Here is a 25,908-nt window from a genome sequence, read left to right as displayed (position 1 = left end):
TTTAAATAATTTTTATTTAAATTTATAACTTTCATTTTAATTTTTATAACTTTTATTATTATTATTTTATTTATTACTTTATTATTATTTTATTTTATAATTATTATTAATTTTAATTTCTAGTTTTCTTTTATTTAATTCTTTTTCCCCAATAATTCACATTTAATTAATTACAATCAAAATATCAAAGATCATGATATTTTATTAAGTTTCTCAAATAAATAATTTATTAATTAAATCTATTTATTAAGACTTAATTAATGGAAAATTCACCATAGACCTCCAAGATAAAATATGAAAACCCATCATAGAAAAAATCATACAAAATCAAACCAAGAGTTTATATCACGAATTATGTCATCTGACATATTCGAAGGGTACTCAACTTAGATACTTGTCCTAATTCTTAATTAAGACAAATGGCTTAAAAGGTAGGGATTTGGACTTGAGAATTTATCTCCTTTCTCTTATCATTGAGATAATGTGATAGGGTACGCTCATCCTGGAAATTCAGGGAAGTTGATACCTGGTACCTGCAACCTACATAAAAATCATGCATGTACAAGCACAATATATACTAAACTAAATAGGCAATGGCAGGAAGTGGTGCATCATGTAGATCCTGACTAGCAGGTGACTACGACTCCCTTCCTTAACCACATCAGAAAAACCATACAAAAGAAAACACACAAAGCAAACACACACACCATACACATGCAAGTATGGGGTAAGTATCCATAAGAAAACACATATGATAATAAATCATCTTACTAATCATCATTAATAACTGCAAACACTGAAAATAATCATCATACATACATGAAATGTAGAGTCTAAGTAATCTCATCACATATCAACTGAATCCATAGCACAATATCTGATAATCTCATAATAATGTTACTAACCATCAACATGAAACTAGCTCTAAAAGAGTTCAGCAATGATAACAAAATGTGAACCAGGGGCATGCACTACACTTTAGTAGATAGCTCCTCTAACAATGGAAACATAGATGATGCATCTAATTTATTTCTAGATGTTATTGTTAGCAGTTAGCACCTATCTAGAGAGGTGGGTTAGGAAGTGTAGAGAGTTCAGAACCAAATTTTTGGAGAAATGCTAAAGTTACTCAAACCTATTAATAAGAAGGAAATAAAAAATAGAAGGGGGAATAATTCTTGTAGTTACTACTTTTTTCGTTCTTCTTTGTTGTATCTTGGTTCATAGTTTCTTACCATTTTGTGTAAATCTACCAAATATGTGTACTCAATCTTTTTTAAGCTCTCTAGGACCTAGTCTTACTAGTCTCTCTACTATTATTTGAACTTATGCTCTATGGGAGATAATTTTGGTTATATTTTTTATGAGTTTCTTGCAATAGCTATATATGTGCACTTCATTGCAATATTTTGAAAAAAATCAAAGTTCTATTGATACCAAAATGCCCAAAAAAATGATTTAGAAAGAGAAGATATGATGAACTTTTCTATTTGGACCTTGACATAGTATTTTTTTGCAACATATTCTAAACTCTAGGTTTACCTTTTTGAATTCCATTTTATAAAACACCTTTTATATAAGTGCACAAATGAATGTATGTCTACATCCATGCATGTGTCTAAGTAGCCTTGAAAGATTGGATTCCATAAATAAAGGAAGCTTGACTTTTGTAATGTTCAATACAAGGTGGTTATTGAGGTAATTATTAAAATTTGAAGTTGGAAGTATCTTTATGTAATTTGTGTTTTCTTACAAGTAAATAGTTAATGTTCTTGTTTTTCTGACTAGAATTTTGAAATATTACTTGATATCAAGCATGTTTTGTCCTTGTAGCTTTTGACTTCAAATTATTTTTGTACATTATGTTTTTTTCCTTCTAAATTATTTGTTTTCAAAATTCTCTAAGAGTATAAACTAACATCTCATCAATCTGATAGGTTTACAAATCTCTCATTTGATGTTGAGTGAAGTTTTGTTAGCTTTATTACATATATGTAACTTGTACAACTAGTTGGGCATATCAGTCACTTAAGAAGTAACTTGTTAAAAAATATTACAATAATCATATCCAAGTATCTACTTAACTAGTTGATGCAAATTCAATGATCAACCATTGATTTGATGCATGAGACAACTAACTACCCCTTTGTTTTGAAATAATTCCCATATATCTTCCTCAATTGCAACTGAAGCAATGACCCAACCCACTCAATATTTCATCAAGGAATAAAAATGTAAAAATTTTAACACATTGACCTCCACACCTTTGAATCCACAAGGCTAACACCACTTCTAAGCTTCTTCAAGCAGCAAGTTATCCAAGTTACCCAAAACACCTACAAACCCCACATGGCTTTGAATATGCAAAAGACTTAACCAAGGGTTAAATAAGAATCTTATAAGTTATATAATGTATTTAAAATTAGATTCAACTATCCAATTAGCTAGACCCAACTCCCAATGCTTAATTTTTCCAAGGTGCCTTAAGAGACCTAATTGATATTTAGTAGCCCTACAGTAGCATAAAAACCTAAGTAACATAAACTTTCTCTAAAGAACTTGTCAAGATACTTAATTTTATATACACCCTTTTCAAAGTACTAACACATATAAAAATATTTCATATGGTCATTTTGGATCAACACCCCTATTTTAGACTAATGCCCTATTTTTGTGTATAAAAATGGCTAATTTAACAAAGCAACTCCTAGTATAATTGACTCCTAGACCTTGTAACTTTCAATATTCATCACTCATGGCATATAACCACCAACCTCAAAAATTCATTCTAGACTTCTTAGAACTCCAAAATTGCAAATTACCTTCATTCAAACCCTCAAATCTAGAGTATTAGCAATAACACCATTCCCCAAACTTCTAGATCAAATTTATTGATCCTAAACCTTCACATTGATCATATAAGATAATCTAAATCACAAAAATGCCTCCTTATTCAGGCCAAATTGCCACTACTACACTATACCCATCAATTTATTCACAAAACCCTCACTGTTCTGTGACATTCAATCAATGCTAGCACTATCCCTACATCTCATGCATTAGAAAATTATTATACAAGGTATAGTTCAAGGAATATAAAGTAAATAGTGATTTTGCAAAGAGAGGGAAAAACTATTAAGGGATAAATATGTAGCTATTTAGAAACAATTTTTGTGAATAGTAAATGTTTACCCTGCCATGTGTTATTTTCTTCTTTATGCTAAGTGTTAGAGAAGTCATTCAAAAGGTGCAAGTAAATGTTAGTGATATTGTCTTTGAGACAAACTTTATTCAGACAATTTGATGCACCATAGGCATATGGCTTATGCCAACCCTTGCAAAGGAATAGTTATTTAAAAAATTTGAGCCAATGATACTATTGTAGGCTTAGAAAGTATATGTTGGTTTTCTTAGATCATATTTGTATAGAATATTCCTTTGCTTCAACTATTTTTAGTTGTAGAATATAGCTAGGAGTAGAGAAAAATAATATCACTAACAAAAAAAATAATCTCAATATATTTTTCTCTACATGGATGGTTCCTAAAATGTGATGATCCCTCTCTCTCTCTCTCTCTCTCACACACACACACACACACACACACACACACACACACACACACACACCCACCCACTCACACCAAATCATCCATAAACTAAAGGGATACTTGCACATTGTTTCTATTGAAACCCATTTCTTAAGGATTGGGTTAAAGGTCCCTCCTTCCATTCTATCTATAATTGGAAATATTTTTTATTTCAAACATGGAGACTTGTTTGTTGTGTAAGAACTGGTTTTAGTTTTGCATGGTTGCAAGTATCCAAGTATTGATCAAAGTATTATGACTTCCCTTATGGAAGTTTCTTTCAGACTGCCACTTGGAAAACATGTTCAATATTTTGAATCTAGACACCTTCAATATGGTTAGAAGTGTGTTTGGATTTGAACGACTAGTAAATAGGAAATTCAGATGAACATGGTTATCTATTATAACAAATATTTAAGAGAAGCTATGTTTGGTAGTAAGCAACAAGAAATTTTTTTTGATGGGGTGTTGGAAAGACTTCTAGTGGCTTATTCAATATTTTCTTCGAAAAAAGTTGGGAATGAGCATTGAGAAGATGGAGGTGCTATAGTGCTTGTATTGGAGGGCAATTTATAGAACTAGGATGATGAAATTTTTAATCTTTACTTGGGATTCAAATTATCTATAAGAAGGAGGATGAGTTTTTTAGGGTGTCTTGTCACCTATATTTCTTCAATTTTGGTTTGCACGGGTGATATTGTAGCAAAAAATGTAACTAAATTTATTATTATAGGTAGATAATACTTTTTAGATTTTGGGCTTTCAATTTTGTAATGAAGGAGTTGTTCATTTTTTATCTTATGATTGAGAGACCAATTCTAGATTTTCTTTTTATGGAAGAGGGACTCAACAACCTTCATTTAATGCATCATATACAATGTATATGTACTTGAATTTTCAAAATACAAATATTTTTTAAATACCTAAACCATAGCTTGAAGAAATCAAAAGAAGTTGAAGTGTTCAAGTGTAAGGAAATTAGTTGAACTTGGAATCCATCTGATAAACTAATAGTAATAATTATAGACATATGCAAGAAAAGAAATGTTACATTATGCATGATACATAGCTAGTCGAAACATTGAGTCACTGGATTAGAAAGTACAGACATCATCTAATGGATATGTTAGTAGCTACTCATTGCTAGATCTTTGGGATTCAAAGTTGCACACTTTCTAGAATGGGCCCCCAGTTGGCTAAACATCTTGGTTCTTATCAAGTTGTATTGGCTTCTTTGGCTCTATATTCCATTATATTGGTAGGCTATACCCATACTAGGATATCTTGTGAGGCATGATATTCAAGGCATTATGTATGAACACATGCTTCTTTTCTTTTCAAGAGATAGGTTGTGTTCCTCTTAGCAAAGTGGTTGAAGTTATATGTTAGTCTACTCTTTTTTGTCGAAAAGGATCTAAATACTTGGTAGAGAAGGTGAATTCCATGTGGATGCAACAATCTTCAAGGTTTATATAGTCACCACCATATATTTGGCTTTTTGTGTGCCTTGTTGACCCTTTCTATATATACTAATTTATTTGGAGGTCTTTACAAGGCTCTTCTTTGTTTCACTATTATCAATAGGAACACCTCTATTGGGATATTTTGCACATCATTCACTACATATGTTGTCATTGGTCAATGTGTGTTCAACTTCTCTCACTTTTTTTGAATATTATTGTATTAGGCTTCTAAAGTGGGGTCACTCTCATGAATTGCAGCTTTATTCAAGGTAAACATATTAACAAGGCACTTTTACACGTAGCTTTAAGAATCCCCAAATTTGATGCCAATGGAAAGTTGCACATAAATCCTAGTTAACTCAGACTTGATCCAAACACATTACTGACCAAAACTTCCTTATCCCATTTCCTTCCCTTGCCTTGAACTTTTCACTCCCAGTCTAGTCTTTTGTCTTGATTATAACTTTCTAGGACTTCTACAACTTAATCATTTTCTTCAAAAAAATGAAGTAGCAAACATATCAGTTCTCAATTGGATTGAGGAATTCTTTCATTGAAAAGGATTGAAGCAATGTCAAGGATTTGTGATGGTTACACACAAGCATGTACACCTCCTTTGTCTCTACCACTACCTTCTTAAACCATTGAATTTCACCAATGTACTTGATCTAATGACATACACTTGATAAAGGGTACACTAGATGTGCATGTAGTTGGACACAACCAATTTACTTGGTTTCTTAATGAATATATGTCACATTTGTAACTACTTGAACTTCATTAGAAGAAAATTCTCCTCAATGTGCTCTTTGAATTTTTTTTATTGGAACCTTGCATCCTTACATTTTCTTGAGCTGGTGATCGCCCTAAGGAAATAAGATACATTCTACATGAAATCATAATTTTTTATTTATTGGCTTAATAGAAAATATTACTTAGAAATAGATTACAAAGGGAGTGACCTAGCATTAAAAAACTTGAATGAGAGTAGAAGTGAGAAAGGAGAAAACTAAACAAGGAGAGGAACAAAAAATGATATGATCAACACAACTAAAAATAGTGATTATTTCCACAAGAACTTAAAGTAAGAACAACATTCATTGCAGATTCTAGAGATTGGGCAAGAGCAAAGAGAATCATAATTCCTAGTTACTTTTAGAAGGAAGGATCATGCAAGTAAGATAAAGAACTAAATCACTCCAAATGCCACCAAATTAGAGCAGAAAATAGTATAAATCATCCCAGGCATTCAATGTGTTCTCATAATACAAACACCTACCAAACCATACTCTCATAAATTAGAGTAGGCAAGAGCATAAATCAGAGTGGAGATTGTCATATTCTCACCAAGAAGCACATAACATTTTGGAAATAAAAACACCCACCCAAACATGACAGCCAATTTTTTTACAAACTATAATCATTGATGTAAATCTTTTTCCTCAATTGCATATGTGAGCTTGTAGGTTTAATATGCTTCTTTTGAGTTTAGGGTAGTCTTGGAGAGAAGACTACAAAAGGAATATACATGAGGAGAAGTTCTCATAGAGGATTGTAGTTTTGGATTGCAAGGCATAGTAAGCATAGGAGAAGAGATCTAGACATTGAAATCCCCATACTATTTAAGGATACTATGTCTAAAGGTATGATTGTAGGATTGTGTGATATGAGCATTAGTTGAAAAAATAGTAGTTTTAGTGACTCATCAAGTGTAATTTCTTCCTGTTGTTGATATGATCCTAGTATTTATACATAACTCACCTCTATTTCATCAATCTTTTGTAGCCTATCAAAGAAAAGACTTTATAATTTTCTATTTCAATGGCTATTTGGATATCATAAATTTGAATAGTGCCATTTGTGTGGTGATGGAAAGTGGAGAAATAGAGTAGGTAGAGAGCTATCATCAAATACTAGTAGTAGGGGAAACACTCGAGAAAATTTTGAATGCCCATAAGGAAGCCATGGTTTCTACCTTGTAAGTTTTGGAAATGGATAATGCAATAATATATTATTTATTTAATGGAAGGAGCTTAAATAAATGTTCATACAAAAGTGAAGCTTCTATCAACAAGATTGAAACCAAATGTAGTGCCTACCCTCATTTACATTTTTCTAGATACATTGTTGCTATCATGGTTGAACCTTGTTAGACCAGTTTTATGTTGTTGGCATTGTTTTGAGACTTTCAGATATTGTGTTATGGATTTAGTTGATATGTGATGAGATTAATTAGACTCTACATTTCATGTATGCATGATGATTATTATATTATTTCTAGTTATTGATAATAGTTAGTTAGATGGTTTATTATCACATGTGTTTTTTTATGGATACTTACCCCATACTTGCATGTTTATGGTGTGTGTGTTTGTTTCTTATGTATGGCATTTCTGATTTGGTTAAGGAAGGGAGTTGTAGTCACCTGCTAGTCAAGATCTACACAATGCACCACTTCCTGCCATTACCTGTTTAACTTAGCATATATATAGATTGTATGTACATGCATGGTTTTTATGCAAGTTACAGGTATCGGGTATCAACTTCTCTGAATTGCTAGGATGAGCGTACCCTATCGCACTATCTCAATGGTAAGAGAGGGGAGATAAATTCTCAAGTCCAAATCCTAAACCCTTAAACCTTTTGTCCTAGAGAGGTAGGATAAGTATCTAAGATATTTTACCTTTTGAATGTGTTGGATGACATAATTTGTGATTTTAACCCTTTAGACTAATTTTGTATGGATTGTTCTATGATGGGTTTTCATATTTTATCTTGGAGGTCTATGGTGAATTTTCTATTAATTAAGTCTTAAATTAAAAGATTTAATTAATAATTTAATTATTTTTGGGAAAAAATAATATAATATCATGATCTTTAGATGTTTTGATTTTAATTAATTAAATGGGAATATATTGAGAAAAGAGAATTAAATAAAAGAAAATAAAATTAATAATAATAATAATAAAAAAAAATTAAAAAAAAAATAATAGAAAAGATAAAAGAATTAAAATAAAAGTTATAAGTCTACCTAGGAGTAAACGCACCTCTTGATTGCACATATGTCAACAACATAGGAGTTAGTGCACAAATTAAGCACATGGTGTCTATAACCTTGTGACTCATCTAGAAGGTTGGAAAAGACTCATGCTTAGTTGTCAACACTTTTTGGTTGTTTTAGAGACATTCTAGGTGCTTCCTAAGAGTTCTTTATATTTAGGCACTCCTAGAAGCTCGGGGAGCACGTTTGGAGGACCCGGGAATGTTGGAGAAGGAAGGAGCTTGCTCTACAATTTTTGAAAAAAAAGTGATTTAGCATTAGTGTCTAGGTAAACACTCATGATTTTTGCATATGTCATTTTTGCTTCTAGCACTTCCTGTCTTCTTTGTGTCTTCTGAATGCTTTCTGAAGATTTTCATATGTTGATTATATTGGTTGAATGCATTTTGTGGTGGGTAGTTAAATTCTTTATGAGAAAACTTCATATGTGTAGATCTGAGGAAACTATGGGGCTAGGGTTTTTAGATGTGTATGGAAAAACTTATTAGAAGGATTAATGGGTAGATTTAGAGAAAAATTATTTTAAAGAGAAATTCTTAATTTATAAAATTAGAAAGCCCTTTTGTTTGTTTAAAAAAAAACCTATGTATATGTTCTCTTTTTAAAATTTACAAATCTGCATAAATATATACATATATATGTTTGTTATAAAAATGTTGTAGTACTTAATAATAGTCTGCGGATATATATATATATATATATATATATATATATACATATACATATACATATATATATACACATATACATATACGTATACATATATATACATATACGTATATGTATATATATGTATATGTATATGTATATGTATATGTATATATGTATATGTATATGTATATGTATATATATATATATATATATATATATATATATATATATATATATATATATATATATATATATACATATACATATACATATGTATATGTATATATTTAAACACTGATCATTAAATCACAGTAAAAAATTATTTTAATAAAATCTGAATTGCACATGATTAAAACATTTGAGAAAATGTTATTAAAAAAATGTATATAAAAATATGGTTGGAGGAGGGTGTTTTACCAGAACTTGTTCCCTTTTTTAAAAATGCCAGCAGCCGAGCCTGCTGTTGCAGGTACTACGACTATCGTCGTAGGCCCTGCGACAGAGGTAGGACTACATGACATTGTCACTAACAGTGATGCCAATAATGCAGGCTACGACATGTTTAATATACCTTCTTTTTTTTATATTGGCGTGGGTTGAATGTTATGATTTGGGTTATGAAATTCAATTTCATATGTGATGTTAAATATTAAGAGATTGTTATATGATAATTATTATATATATAAATATATGCATATGTGTGAGTGTGTGTGTGTGTGTGTAATATTAATGAAATTTTTAATATTTAAGTTAATTAGATTTTAAATAAATAATATAGTTTTAAATTAATCAATTTAATTAATTAGAATTTAGTCTAATTAAGGTTAGTGAGAATGTTATAAAAGAAATATTTACGTTATTACTTTGGGGTTCTCAAGAGAAAAAATTGAGTTATTTGAAAATGACAATTCATTACCAAAATAATGTTTAATGTATATTCTTAGAATATTTTAGTAAATTGAACTTTAAGAGTCATTGGAAAACCTTTAACTAATACATGGGATTGTTATAAGGAAGATGAACAATGTTCTTTCATTTGATACTTAAACTCTTAAATGAAAAATTGAAAACATGTGTTTGCATTTTGTGCTTTCTCTATGCTTCTTGTTTTGGGTTTTTGAGTTGACTAGTGTTGACTAATTATAGGATGTCTACCAAAGGCTCGGGTGTTATGATTGTGATGTCATGATGATGTCTTTTGATCTCAATCTTTTAAACTCAACCATGGTTTGGTGATGACATGCTAATTGATATTGTCTTCAGTCTTCTTGTGTAAGCTATGATATATGTAACCTTTTTATGAGTTATCAATCAATTGTATTGGATTACATTCCAGTTACTTTGATAGGATTAAATTGTTTATCTAATCTTGATGATGTCATGTTGTGATATGTTTTGACTTGACCATTTTGGAGTCTCCGATTAGTATTATTTTGAGATACTTTTGGTTTCTTGTTGAGAACTAATGGATATTATGATTATTAGTGATACCTTCAGTTGCCAATAGAGAACTGTTGTGGTCATGATTATCTATGGATGCTTTTCTTTTTCTCATGGAGACTTGATGCTTTTATTATAGATTATTCCTTGGTATTTTTCTAGTTGCTTTGTATAGGACTATGGTGATTTTTGATTTATTATTCCATGAGCTTATGGTAGGTTATCTACTTATAGTGTCAGAAGGTGGCTTGCAATGGAGGCCAGGGCCCTAAGAGGCTACTAGGGTAACTCATTGTAAGTTATTTTTATAAGTGAAAACATTACACCTAATACTAACTTAAATGAACCTAATAAGATAATTTTTTGTTCTTGCCCATGCCTCAAGTGCTAGTACAAACTAGGATGGGAGCAGAGAGAATGCTTGGTTGCAACCTTGCATTGCATAGTATGCCTCATCTGTATGAGAGGATACTAGTGGCTGCATAGGGATCACTAGGAGGCTGGGGTCTATTGAGAGACTACCAAGGTAACTCTAGCATGATCCATGTGATGACACTTTTTCGCTTGCATAGTAGGTTCCCTACATGTCTTTGTTGTGCCTCTAGGATTAGATGTCGGTTTATGATTGGAACCTTTGAGTTAGTCTACTTTTAGGATTCCTTGACTTAGAGAGTATTTGTGCTATGGGATTGGTTAGCCTATTTGGGACTTGGGATTATCTCCTCAGTGTGGTGAGAGTGGACCATTTAGGTTCCATGCAGTCAGGTGGTAGTGCTTTTTAACTCTTACCATTTGAGATCCAACTGAGACACCATGGCTGATGTATTATGTTCTTTGATTATGATGGTGGACACATATCCTTATATTGATGATTTACATATGTTAGATGATGTTATCTTATGCTTTGTCTTGCATGTTAGATTCTTTATACATATGATGTAGTATGATTTAGGAGTGACATTCCTACTATGATAATATCGATGATCTCTTTGGTGATTTGGGATGTTACGCATGGAGGGATGGCTAGGACCCACGATGGTCTAATGACGCTATTTACGGTTGGGAGGAACCGTGCACTTAGTTAGTTATGTTTGTGATGTATGGATATATTTTATGATGGATGTTTATATCTTCTATGATGATGTATCATGTATGACATGTGGTTTCATTTACTTACTCTAATTGCATCATGGATTAGAATTAGGATGTTGATGTACTTTATTTTCATAGATGTATATTCTTTTGAGCCTTTCATACCCTATGACATGTACAGTGGATGATTGAGCATTCTGAAATGTAATTTATTAAAGGACATTTGGAGCCAAAGTATATTGTTTAAAGAACGTTAGACTTTTTTTTTTATTTTTATAATGTGGATGTAGTATTAGATGGAATCATTAATAATTAAATTAGATGTGATTCAACATTAAGGGATCCTTAAGGAATGTAACCTATTAAGTATGATTATATTTACTTTCAGTTAAATGTTGTTATTGCTTTTGTTACTATGTGAATAGTTTAACTTTCATATCTCAAAAAAAAAAATGCTACCAAACTTAGTGAAACTTTACATTAATTCTTTGGATCCCTTGGTGAGGTGTTACACCAAAATCCAAATCTAAAATGTTTGAAGAAATATCCAAACCAAAATTCCATTTTTGGGAAGTTGGGTCATGTTGAATCATGTGTATTTTTTGTTCCATGGATATACAATGCTTCTATACTTTTATTTATTCATCTATATAGTCATATTATAAGCTCATATTTTTCAATAATTGGAATTTGAGCCCATTGTGATATCATAACTCATACTCCTAGTTATGTCAGTAGGGCATATACCAGTCAATTCCTACTATGTGTTTGCTTATCATGTTGGCCTACAGTTTAGTTCTCTAGTTTCATCTTTCTATAGATAGGAGCACTAGTAGAAATATGACAAATAAATGTCTACATGAATAAAAATTTTAGTCGCGTGACTAAAAATAATCAAATTCTACAATTTTTTTCTAATTCACAAGTATATATGACTAAATAAATGACCAATTCGATCATTTGATCAAATCACAACTAAATAATTAGGAAAATAAATAAAAATGACTAAACAAATGACTAGATATTTGGTCACCATAATAAACATGACTAAATGAATAATTATTAGTCCTTTACACTAACATTTGATAATAGTATAGACTCATAGGATTATTACCATAATGGGCTATAAAAATTATCTTCAGATCACTCAAAATTCTAGTAGTGTTATCTTCTTTATCTTAATTAGAAACATTTGCATGGTTAGATACTAGCATCAAGGTCACCATTCCAAGTGTTATTGTTTTGTAGTTCATATAATTCTATTATTGCGTTATCATACATGTTTCCCCATTTTTACATTTTTACTATTATTTTATTACATTTAAAATTTAAAATTTATTATATGATTATAACTTTACATCTTATTAAATATTAATTTAAAATAATATTAATGAATAAGAAGAAATATTATTATCTTTCTTCACCTAATATTAATTGAATAACCATAACTTCTTACTAAATAAATAATATTTATTTAACTATTAAATTAAAATAAACTTAATAAATATTAATTAAATCATGATATTTTCAATATCATTAAAGATAAAATCCCTTCCTATAAACTAGGGAACATACTTTGAAAGTTTTTTCTTTTATTAAAATTCAAAAGAGCCCTATCTTGCAATGAAACCCTCCAAATAGTTGGGATAATTTCTTACATTTTCATAATTATCTGTTGATTTTGAAGAAGACTAGGTTTCTATTCTAGTAGATTTTAAAGGTTTTATGAAGGAGCTTTAAAGAGGACTGCATAGAATTTTCTATGAAGACATGTATCTATATATGTATGGCACCTTTGTAGTGTCTTTAGGTTTGCATTAACTAAATTGTTTAGAAAAATATTTCTCCTAAAAAATGTTTATATATTCTATGATTTATAAACTAAATATGACATTATATGTTCCAAATATATAAATTAAACCTCAAATCCATATTTCTTTGCTTTCCTCTATGAATTTTGATAGTTCCATTCCATATTCTTCACATGAGTTTCTCTATTACACTCTTAGTAGGGTTTATTTATGAGGTATTTAGTCTCTTTTTTTCAATAAAATAAGAATTTTCTCTTATCTTGGATACCTCAAAAATTTACATGTGAGAATGCATAGGGTTTATTAATGTAGGCAATAAAATTGATAAAGCCACACAATTTAATGGTTGTTTATGAAGGCTATTTTGTCATCAGTATTGAGAATAAAACTTATTAATATACAACATGATTGTATTTGATGGTTGTTAAGAAATTTATGTTAGACATTTGGTGCCAAGTGGGAGTTCTCTCTCATAAGGTAGGAAAACTATTTGGTAGAATTCCTCAAAGAAGTTGTGCAAGTAATTGAATGTTATTTTGGAGGCAATAATAATTAACATCTTTCCTCTGTACAATAAAAACTATAGAAAAAATTATGCCAATGGCCATTTGAAATGGAATAGCTCAATTGTAATATCAACAATTATTACACTCTTATATAATAAAAATCTAGAACAAAATTTTATTGCTATTATTTTAAAATACATAAATTTAGGATAACCCTAATTTATTGTCCAATTAACCTTATGAGAAATATTATAAAAAGAGTTATGAATTATTTAATCTCATATCCACATTAGTAGATGTCAAAGATCTCATCTTATATTGTAACTCTAATTTATTAATTTTATACTTAATAGGGGTGTTTTAGTTTAGTACAATAACTATAACATTTTTAACCTATTAAAATATTTTCATACTAATATTGATATGAGTTACAAAAGTAAATTTGTGTCACTAAATTTTTATACCATTTTACTTATCAATAATTATATATCCTAGAAATAATAAAAAAATATATTATCCTTTTTCTTGAGAAAATAACATCACCATTATATTTTAAATTCCTTATAAATAAATGATCTAATACTGCAATTATCTAATTCCTATGAAAATGACATTTTGAAATTTTATATTACATTTCATAATATTATCTATTCAAATTTATAATATTATAAGAAGTAATTTTAAAAATTAGACTAGAAGATTATGAATATACAATTTTCTTCTATTTATTAAAGTTAAGAAGAATAAATTACTAAAATAAAATATCATCATAAAATACATTTATTTATTTACTTACTATTTTATGAGATATGCTATAGTAAAATAGTTTCTATATATTTTTTGAAGAGTAAACAAAACAAGATCTCTTTAGAATATACAAATGATTTTATATAAACTTTCTAATTATTTTATAAGATAAATTAAAACAATTGACATTCCTTTCTAAAAAATATAAAAAACCATATTTTATAATAGAAATAAATCTATTATCATTTGTTACTTATTTTTTAAAGATAATAATAGAATATATTTGCATTCTATATGTAAAATAGAAACATCTATCAATACAGAAATAATACTATTAAATTCATATTTATTTATCTTATAAGATAGCGCATATATACTTTCTAAATATTTTAATTTAATATAAAAATAATTTGTAAGATATATTGAATAACATTTACTAATTAATGAACTCTTCTATACTAAGCTTGAGTACTCTGTAATGTCTATGGTAGATTTATGTCTTCCCTACCAAAAGCTATAAGATTTTTCCACCTTGTTAGTGTCATAAGTCATAACAGTGGGAGCCCTATCATTTATGAATTCATAGATCTTTCTTTGCAATAGTTATCCTTCTATATTTTGTACATGTTGCATTTTGGTTAAGATTTCCTTTTGTTATGAATGCATCATCTTATTTGGAAAAAAATAGTGACAGAAGGTTTCAAGGACTATAATGTTGCTCACCTAAAAATTGTGATCTCAATGTTTTGTTAATAATATATTTTTGAAACCTTTGACAATATTCTTACATTCATAAACTTTAGAACTAGTTTGAACTTGAATATTCAATTAGAGCAAAATTATTTCTTTAATTCTTCATTCATTAGGGAATGTAAAATGTGGTTATCTCTATCATAGGAGGCATCATTTTGAGTTAAGATTTAGCCAGGGTGGATTAATAAGTACCATGTGAATTACACCTATAACATTTACATGATTTGAGAGTTTTGGTGAATGATTAAGCACATGTAGTCTTATTTAATCAACTCCATAAGTGTGATATTAAACATTAGAATGCTCAAAATACTACTACACAACACTAGTATTAAAGACATTAATTTTAGACAAAATATCAAATTTCTCTTTATCATATTTTTAAAATTTAATTTAATTTTTAATTTTTTAATTATTTTAAATAAGGAAAATTTAGGGAAAATCACTTTCCCTAAAATATGATGAGTGACCTTTCCCTATCTTATAACGCTCAACCTAGTTTGCAGCTCAATTCAAGGTAATAATAAACTACTCAAGTTTTCATCTCTAGTATCGTCGACATAGTGAGGAGGTTTATCATGGATATGAATGACTGGAAGTTGGTTCGCGATTTATTATTTTAATTAGGCTCTATGTAGGATTACAATTTATGTTTTGATCAATGCCCTATCCATCTTTCTTCAATGACCTATTTAAAAATAGTTCAATCATTTTGGAATGATTCAAATTGTTTCAATAAACAAGTATGTGTTTCAAATTTTGAACAACAGAATATCGTATAGATCTCTTATATTTTTTAAGCGATTTGGATATTATATATGTTGAATATTATTTTAGTTTTTATTCATCTTATTAGGGTAGGGATTAAATAACATGATACAACAAATGTCTCCCCTCTACTTTAGATCTCTCTATGGTATATGGGCACCACCTTGCCCTCCCAACCATCTACCAATAAACTTCCATGCTTTTGGAGAACTCTTCCCACATTATATATTTTTTGGGTGCCCTTCCTCTATTCTACTATATGGGTGATGCAGTTTGCACAACCTATTTTGCTTTCCACATTTTATATTTTCTCTATTACTATAGATTGCACAAGGGTTATGGTGTTTGGATTTGCACTTGGAAATTTTTTTTCTCAAAACATTTGAAACCTACCTATCTTGGCCTACAATATACAAAACCCCTAGATCTCCTACACAAGTTATAGGTGAAATGGATGCTGAAATGTAAAACATGTTCCCTCATTCCGCTTTATCTCCTAATATGATCTTACAAAATTACTGCAAAAGGATCTTACTTTTTTTTTCCTTTTAAGATTCTATTTGATTTTATATTTTTGAATATGTATTAATATCTTTTAATAATTGCGCAAATGGATTCTTTACCTTTATCAAGACATATATCATTATTTACTCTATCAACATGCATGCTTGCATTTGTAGCCAAGGCTTATAAACTTCCAGAGATTATTTATGCCTGCAGAGAATCACTTAGAAATTCTATTGTAAGTTTATATGTATTATCTTAAATGACATTCTTTTCATTTAGGTTTTATTTGATGGTGCCTTTACACAATCCTAAGTATTGACTAATTTACTTTAAGTCTAGATCTCTTCTTTAATGTGATAATTTGAATGTCAGCCCCCTATTCAAAATCTTGTAAGTATAGCTCTAAGGCTAGTGATGATAGTCAAATATTGCTTTGTTGAGATGAATTCTATTTTAGGGATGCATTCTTAGGATACTTCGACTGCATGGTAATGTAGTTCATATGTGTTCTACAGATAAGAACTAAAATTGTTTATGGAGCATGTCTCCCTATGGAGTTCTCCAAGGATAGATGCCTAAATACTTTTATGTCCACTAGTAATATTGTTTCATATATTATTTACTTAAATAATATCATTGATTTATACTTTAAACATCAATTACAAAAACTTTCCCATCTTATGAGCCTACACTCTACTAGTATTGACTACAAATTAGTATAGTGAAACTTTTGTAACTTTAAATGACCACTGCTCATAATATTAAAATTTCTTGTTTGGTTTTGCTTTAATTTTTCTTGATCTTTTAGCAAGAAAATTCAATTATAGCTAAAGAGCAATTAGGAACATTTTTTCCATATGATGAATTTTTCTCTAGTCCGCATTTTCTTCTAGAATCTAGCCATAAACTATTGTATTCTAAGGAATCATTTTCATTTGATGAGGTACGCAGACATGCCCATTCAAAGTATTTGTTTAAAATAGAATGAAATTTCTTTCTTAGCATGTCACAGATGCAAACAATATAGATATATGGGGAATGATGAATTTTAACTTATTCCCAAATTTTGGTAGGGAAATTTTTTAATAAAGTTTTGGCTCATTAATTATTTAACAAACTTTTAAGATTTAGCCTGTATGAAGAATTGGGATCTAAAAACATAATATTGACATGACTAGGTGTTACCAACAAGTTCATCAATGAATGATGACCTCATAAGTGAGAAATTTGGCACTAATCTACCTCATCTTCTTTCAAAGGTGTCAGTTCCTTCTACTCCACCTAACAAGTGTTGGTTAGCTGTTGGAATTGGTAAGTTAATTTTTATTTTTATTTTTATATGCAAAGACTTTCATCTTTTTTGTGAGAAATGCCATGAGTGATGATTATTGTTAATGTATTTTTAAATATTATAATTTATGTTTTAAGAAAGAAGAAGAAAAGAAAGGTTGTCTACACTTGGAGTTACTTAATATGAACAAAAATTAAACTAAAGGAAGATACACTGAGATCTAAAGGGGTAAAGAGTTTAGACTCTAAGGATAAATACAATGTAATTTATTTAGAGAGAACTAAGGAATCTATACTAGATTGATTCAAAAAATGAAGCAAAAATTTAAAATCTAGTAATAGAGAAGAGTGTAAGAATACAAATATACTCCTTATGTAAAAGCTTGTTTTGCTTTAGTGTGCCTTGCTTTCTATTTAAATTGTGTACATAATTATGTGCCATATTTTATGTTTTTTTCTCATTTAGAGTTAGGTTTGATGCCATACTTTAGGGTAGATTTACTTGAGGGCCTGGTCAATACAATAGGAATCTCAAAAATATCTACACCAATTTTAGAGCATTGTGCTTGAAAGACTTGTAACATTAATTTCAAGAAGGAATCTTTGAAAAGTGGTATTTTATCAAATAGACAAGATATTGAAAGAACTATATAGCCAATGCCTTCTGACAGCTGCCATCCTTTCCATTCCACAAAGCTGCCTCATTGATCCCTGCAACTACATATATCAAGGGATCACCCTTGAATCTGCTGCAAGCATGGATGAGTGACCAACACCCAAAGTCCACTGTGAGGAAACAAAAGAACCAGCAACTTGTGCTCCATAAAATTGTGTCATCATAATAGACATTGCACCTTGTGGACCTACAACATCATTGCTTATCTCTTCATTAAAGGATGATCCTATCGAAGACAATATATTTTTTCCACTCCCATTTTTCTTTTCAGTAAGAGGGTACACATAAATTGGGACACCTTCATAGGATGGACCATGGTTGGAACCATTACCTGTCATAGAATTCAAAGGTATTCCTAGAGTAGAAGCTTGAAGCTTCTCATTATTTTCCAACTCTGAAGTATTTCCTCAAGACTACATTGTACTAGAGAGATTTAGTATGTAGCTTTCCTTTGTTTTCATCCTTGCACAATCTTCTGGCTCAAATAAAATTTTATTCTAACCAAGGGATTCTATGTTTGGATATAGATATGACTTATTAATTAACCACCTTTTTCCCATAGCTCGATCAATTTCTATAGATGAAATAGATGAAATCTTTTTGGGTATTCTTTTATTGGAAAAATAAGCATTATTTTAGTTTAAACTAGGTTCAACTAGCCTAAAAGTTTCTTAACTTTTATCTGACGACTACCTTTCTCTAAAACCTCTAAGAAATGTGAATTATTGGCTATCTCTATGATTTCATGAAAAATCTATCTTGACATTAGATATTTCAACATGATAATAACTCAATGTCTGAACTTGATGCTGGCTCTCTATGAAGAAAGTGAAGAAGAACTGGTGAAAGGTATATTTTTTATATTTATTTTTCTATTTGTAATATTAAAATATTGACTTGGGATAAGATTATGATCATAATGTAATATTTTATTTTAATTCTATTCATCATTAAAATAGATGATTCATAATATTATGTTATATGTTACTTCTTAATCATTCTTAATCATATTTGTAATAATAAAATATATTATATAATATGTTAAAAATATTTTCTTTCTTTATTATAATAATTTGAATAATTAAATTTCATAGTTTATTATTATTTATTTGATTAACATGATTATTATTATGATTATGATTATATTTAATTTCATTTTTTGTTTAGCTTTGTATTTAGGCTATATTATCATTCAAATCTAGCTCTAAAAAGGGCACATTACATTATGGTCAAGGATATGAAGTTTATGGTTATGATCAACCATCTAAGGATCCATCAATGTATGGTTCTGGGGCTTATCCTATAATTGGGTTTATCAATAGGTGAAGCATAGTCATTGCCTACCAGACTTTACTAGTCCACTATTTCCTTTTGTTATAGCTATTTTTTAGAAATTTATCATAAACATATTATTTAATATGTTGTTACATTTATGAATTGGCACCACTTTCCCTATTACTAGGAATAACTTAATTGTAGGTCATTGATTAAAAAATTCTTTTCATGTGCCCTATTTTTATCAAATTCCTATTTTTATGTTGTTTGTAGACTAAGGTTCAATAAATGTCAACATGAGGTGTAATGAACACTTTTAGCACCCACCTGAGCATAAGGAAGAGGAAATATTTGATCCTTTGGCACCTCCATATGTTAAAGATTGAGTATTTTGATTGATTGTGCTTTTTAGTTTTTAATAGATGTGATTTTTTAATGGGGTTTGATGTTATTATTTAGTGAAAAGTCTATTTTCTTAACATAAATTGCATAATCATTTGTATATTTTTTTGAGAAGTTATCACAAGAAGCAATACTTGTGAATGGCCAAAGTCGTCCAAATCATATTTTATGATAGTCTATCACTACAATAATTTAGAAAAGTGTAATTGACATGAAATATAATTTTGAAATGATTGAACAAAAGAATTTAAAATTGCTAAATTGTTATTGATAAATATTTAGATTATTGTTGAAGAGTATATCATGTTATAATGACCATGATCATAGTAGATATAATGTTGGGAAGACAACTTTCATAAATTTTTGCATTATTCTTTAAAGGGTACTAGCTCAATGGAAGAGCACCTGCTTTATGAGTAGGAGGGTGGTGGTTCAATTCCATCATGCCCTAATATGACTAAATTAATGATTAAATAAACTACCAAATAAAGTATCAAACATTACCAAATCTACTACCATATATACTACCCAAAAACTACCAAATATACTACCAAAATTACCAAATAAACTACCATCAAACTACCAAATAACAACAATAAATGACTAAATCAATGACCTAATCAATGATTAAAATAGTTTAGTCATAAATTGTGTTGGGAGATAAATGGCTGGCAATAAACTACACATTGGTCACGTGATCAAAATTAGTCACATATCTACAATTTTTAATAGTTTATTTAGTAATATATTGTTGTTTTTTTAATAGTGGAGCAATCCCTCTCAAAGAAATCATGAATCTATATTATTATATACCAATCCTAATTTGAGGGTACATTCTTTCCCATTTTGAGAACTTAGTCCTTTTTGGCATGTAGTTGCCCCTACCCTGTCATGAGCATCAGTGTGTAGACTTTCCTTCCTTAATTATATTACCTATTTATTGCATAGCTCCAATATAGCTAAATATAGATGAAATAAGAAAAGATCAATATATCATAGAAATGCAAACTTTCAGTCCCTAATTTTAGTTTCTAAGTTTCACATATATATAACACGGGAATATTGCAACACATTTCTAAAAAAAGCAATGAGGAGCCTCTAGTATCATTTATCCTAGGCTCAAGTATTTATGGTATTATTGTGTACTAATTGAAGACACTTAAATGAATTCAACAAGAAATTTATATGCATTTAATAATTAATCATTACAAAGCACTAAACTATACAACAACATGAACAAATTTTAAAGCAAGATTGAATGATAGTTATGATTTAGCCAAGGCATCACATCCCATAAGTTACAAGAAAATATTTAAGTAGAACAATAGACATAACCTTGTTACAATTTACAGTGAATATGTATACGATATAAGGTTTGTGTGGCATCCCTGCAGTGTTTGCCAAAGAACACGATCACACCATACTGACATTTGCTTTTGATCATACATTTGTGTGAAATCCCTTTGCATCTTTGTCAAAAAAAAGAAAAAGAATTCAACACATTGTCTTTTCAGATGGTGTAAACTCTTTTGATCACTCACCATACAAGAAGAATAAATATGGATAACAATTTGTTGTCCTTGACATATGAAATATTATCTTTTATTTTTTTGAAACCTTATTGGAAAACTTGAGTTCCTTAATGCTTGAAATAAGTACTATACAAGATAGAATGCATCACAAATTTATTTAGTTGTTCTATATGCTTACCTTATAAGTTGGGGGGAACTGGAAAATTCCCTCTTTGAAGCCATGGAGAACTCTTGATGACACCTTTTCCCTTTGCAACTAATGACATGCCAACATTTTAAAGATTTTTCTACTGCATTTAGAATTATTTCTCATCACAAAAACATATAAATATGAATTTATGCCAAGGCTAGAAAATATTGTTACAGTAATAGTACCTTGTCATATTGAAGCAACTCTCTATATCCTCCATCAAGAATTTTCTTGACCATTTTGCTCCAAAATCTTCTTCTGCACAAATAGTGATAAGGTACATATGTTGGGTTTAACTTTACATACATGCAAAAAAATAATAATCTTTGTATGACCATGGGGAAATTTTAAACCAAGCATCATAATGCTAGTTATTACTATTAACATACTGCAATGTCAATGATCCCATGAATAACTAGGCTTCTCCACTTGAAGCTAAGATTGGATCCTTGCAACTTGCAAGGATGCAAAATTCAACTGATCTCATCATCTAAGATACTAGAGGAGATATTACACCTAATATGACACAATTGACTATGGAAGAAGAGAAGGAAATGGGGGATTTAGGATTGGAACCATATATTGGTTATATTTGCATTGTAAAAGGAGCATTAGCTTTTGTGTTGATTTTCTTTTCCCTAGGAGCCTTTGTTGTTGGGCAAGTAGTAGCCAACTATTGGCTTGCAAAGGTGATCTTGGATCCAAATATTGATAGTGGTGTATTAATAGGTACATATACATGCATTTCACTACTAAGTGGAGCTTTTGTCTATTTAAGATGTTGGCTTGTTACAGTGTTGGGATTGTGAGCTTCAAAGGCCATTTTCAATGGGATGTTTACTACAATATTCAAGGTAGCCATGGCCTTCTTTGATACCACACTTGTGGGCCGAATTCTTATCACTATCTATTAATATCACTAGCTTTAATTTTTTTATATAGCCAATAACCTTAAGTGTTTAATGGAAGAGATCTAAAGCAAGAGATGAATAGAGATATGTGCTTCACATGTGGGTTGTTGCTACAAGAAATCTAATTTTACATCTAAAAAATGCTTCAAGCTCACAAGCTATTATTATACTCTATTAACATGGTTGATATCTATGACCTATAAATACCAACATAGAATCCTAGTTGGTTACTAAAACAATAACTCAACTTTGGCCCATAGATAACACTTAATTGAATAACATCAATTGTCTTTTAACAATAAATGCCTTAGTTACATCCTTGAGTGTCTTTGTAGGTTAGAATGCCTAATTATTTCATTCTACAAATGAAGCCCTTTTTCACTATATTACATACCCCTATTTATAATCTTATAGATTTGATACCACAACTGTGGGCAAAATTCTTATCAGGGTAAACAGAGCATGTAATGACTTATAACCAATAAAAATTAATACATTCAAACAAAATGATTACCAATTTTTTATCTCAACAGGTATCCTCAGACCTTAGTTTGATTGATTTGGATATAGCTCGGGGCTTCAACTATGTTTTTTCTTCGGGATTATAATTATTAGGAATGATAGCAAATACCATTCACAAGAAAGGGAGCCAAGAAAGGAGATGGGGAGGTTAAATTCACCTAAACTAAGCAATTCCAACCCAGTAACAAAGTAAGCCAACCGACAGAGCAAATCCAAACAAAAAATAGAGATGGGGAGGTCAGATTCACCTAAATCAAGAAAAGCCAACCCACTGAGCAATTCCAACCCAAGAACAAAGTAAGCCAACATAGAAGAATAATAGTATATTGGGGTCAAGAAGGAGGGGAAGGTAGCCTACATGCTTGTTAACTACTATTTTCAACCAAGTCTTGTTACCCCCATGATTTTCAACCAAGTCCTATTACCCCCATGGTTTTCAACCCATACAAGAATGAAGCTCAGCCTAAATAGGGTGCTAATACATAATAATAATAATTTCATTCACCTTTTCTTTGTTATGACATTTTTGACCAGCTAATTTTCTTTATTATGTGATTGAGTTGGTCAAAATTTTGACCAACTTAGGAAAACTTAGGATATTTTTGACCAACACAAGGATAAAAAATGAAAAAAAAGAGAGAGAAATAATAGCTTTGGTCAAAATTTTTGGTAGAAAAACAAGTGAAAATGTACTAGTGTAAATAGGATGACTAAGTCCTTTGACACCTATGAACAATAAAAACAAAAAACAAAACCTCTAAAAAATCAAAGAAAAAAAAGAAAGAGGATGGATGCTCTGGAGGGATCACTTGGTGAAGAATAGGAAAAGCCATGTCTTATGTTAATTGAGGGTAAAAGAGAACAGGCTAGAGGAGAAGTGGCTAAATTAAAAGAAATTGAAGTAGTTGCAATATAAGATAAGAAGGGGAAGAGGAAGAAGTTGACCATACAAAAAAGTCCTAAGGCTACTCAATTTATATAAACTTTTCAATAGAGGTCACTCCACCTTTGAAGAAAGGAGTTGTTAGAATAATCAAACATACACAATCACAAGTAATAACCTATTAAAAGAGGAAGAATTTACCTACATCCTCAAACCAGAAAATCCATAGGATAAGAAGAAAGTTAATAATAGAAGAGGACAGTGACAAAACATAATTAGATAACATAAGCTAGTTTAGAGTGGCTACAAGTCAAAATAATAGGTCTATTAATGACATTGCTAATTCAGTTAGAGAATATGGTGGATTAGGAGCATTCAAATAAATCACATGTCCTAAATAAAATAATGATGATAAGAATAAAATTGAAGATGTATTGATTGACCTGATGTATAAATTTATATATGCAGGTATTGAGATTGGGGATATGATCCTAGAAGAATTGTATAATGAGATTGGAAATAGAGGGAAGGATGCCTTAAATACCAAGTGCTAGATGAGGGAAAGTCACTTATAGTTGTGGTGTTTAAGTTCTATGCATCAAATATAGGTGATACAATAAAAAGAAATTAGAAAATATTTTTGCAAAAATGGAGGGCAATAAATTTTTTAATAAAAAGATTAAAATTTGTAGCATAAATTTTGATGATACTACATTGGGGGAGTATCCTAAGCATTGAAGAATATTGACATATTGCATTCATGACTATGTTTGCCATTTATGTCAACATAGCAATATTTTTGTATAGATTGTTAGAAAAACATCAAAGATCATATTGGTATGGAAAATGGTTTGATTGTCTAGTGATGTGCAATTAAGGACATGTTCTAGACTATGTCTTGATAATTTGGTTAAGTGTGTAGATTCAAAGTTGATGGTGTAGATTAGTTGTACCTAATTTATTTAGAGTAATACAAAAATAAAGTATTAGAGAACAACATTATAATGTTTGATTTCTATCTTTCATCTAAGATCTAATAAAGAAGTGCATAGTCACATAGTGATAGAGGATAGTTGCATCGTGACATCAACAAGTATGCAAGCCCTGGTATCACACGTGTGAAGTTTTGTATAGACTATGAGCCAACATTGCTATTGTAATTATAATTTAATTAATTATCTTATTTTAATTAATTGGGCAAGCCTTAAGGATGAATCAAGGAATTATTATTAAGATATTATATAAAGGAAAATTGTTTTCCTTGTTTGCAAAAGTATCCACTATTGAAATGAAGTGTGTAGTGCAAAAAGGAGTAGATTTCTTACTAAATGCAAGCAAGCAATCTAAGGGATTATTGGATGTGAATTGTGAGATCTGGTTAGAAGATCTAAAGGAGAAAAATTTTGGTTGATAGGATAGAGATAGAGGAACAAAGTACATTTGAGTTCTATTATTCTATAAGGAATAATACAAAGATTATTTGGACAATGGGTTCATTAGTCTTAACCTAAAAATGTTTGGGCAGTGGGTCAAGTTATCTTACCAACTCCTAATAGGTTTAGAATCTCCTAACAAACTCCTAATAGGGTCTATCCTCTAACAAGGAATATTTATATTAGTACATAATCTTGTGGGTACCATCCCCATCGGGGTTTTCCCTATGAAGAATAGTTTCCCTAGTTAATATATATGGTGTTAGTTGTGTATGAGTATCATGTTATGGTTTCAGTTTATATTACTCATATGGTTATTTTTTTTAAGGTTGATAATTGTGATAATAGTTGGATAATTGATTCACCCCCTAGTTATATTAGTGGACTATATATTCTAATAATTGGTAT

Source organism: Cupressus sempervirens, chromosome 8, assembly GCF_028749045.1.
Source record: "Cupressus sempervirens isolate cs-2001-9-10 chromosome 8, ASM2874904v1, whole genome shotgun sequence".
Classification (NCBI taxonomy): domain Eukaryota; kingdom Viridiplantae; phylum Streptophyta; class Pinopsida; order Cupressales; family Cupressaceae; genus Cupressus; species Cupressus sempervirens.
Note: the sequence above shows the minus strand (reverse complement) of the source record.